The sequence below is a fragment of the Centroberyx gerrardi genome, chromosome 13, assembly GCF_048128805.1.
Source record: "Centroberyx gerrardi isolate f3 chromosome 13, fCenGer3.hap1.cur.20231027, whole genome shotgun sequence".
Lineage (NCBI taxonomy): Eukaryota > Metazoa > Chordata > Actinopteri > Beryciformes > Berycidae > Centroberyx > Centroberyx gerrardi.
Window position 1 is genome coordinate 16,506,335 of NC_136009.1, and position 1,095 is coordinate 16,507,429.

Sequence of the window (1,095 nt, forward strand, 5' to 3'; positions counted from 1 at the left end):
CAGCAAGCTATCCATGAATGTCCAACAAAAGTAATCTTTAGTAAAATCTGAATTGACTCTATTGACTGCTCTAAATCTGACCCCCAAAACTTCTCCACATTGACAGCTTTGACCATGTTGGGGTAATAGTGACCTTCTCAGTGGCCCAATGTTCACTATCTGGCATCCTGGTGGTAATGCTGTAAATAACATGGGGCTGCACAACTGTATCATGAAATTCACCTGTGTGTATTTGTCCATCCCTGAGTAAATTTCACCCTTAAACTGCTCCAATACACACCTCTAGGTGCTCCAAATAGCTGTCAGATGCCCTTGAGGTTTCCTCTGGAAGGACGCTATTGGGCACAGAAAGAAATACACAAATATTTTGTGATTATAGCCTTGAACCACAAGCCCCCACGTGCACGGATAGAGACTGATAAACTTGTTATTCACTTTAGAAGGATGCTATATAAATATAACAGCAAACCTACAACACCTTATAGGTATATCATAGGGATATTACAGTGATACCACAGGAGATACAAAAAAATACCATAAAATCAACCCACTATTGAGTAAAACAGACACCCTACAGTGATTTTTAGGTAGGAGTGGGCAATGTGAACGAAAAGTTGTTTATTAATAACCACGAATAAATCCCTCCTTGTAATATCAAACATTTTCAGAGGGGTCAAGATCTTTTCGGCTGACGCGAATGAGTGCGCATTTAACAATTCGCCCACATTGCCTATACACACACTTGTATAACAGTTTAGATAACACTCGGCCGTATTGAGCCTCTGTGAGCCAACCACCGGCACCGCCTCATTCACTGGGAGCTGCCTCGTAGTGATTTGCTCTCGCCGCTTGCACGCCGGCAGTTACCGTGGGTTTCCACGTGAAAAGGATGACATCCTTATATAAAAAGACTGACAGCGCGGGGAGCCACTCACCGCGCGGGACGGCCGCTTCCGTATTGTTCCCGCGGACACACCGCCCGTGTGGACCAATGAGCGCAGAGCGGAGGGGCGGAGCCGGGGAGGAGCTGAGGGAGGAGCCCGAAATGAGGTCACTGCCTGGGCTGGAGATTCAGGGCAGAGTCGGTGTGGAAAC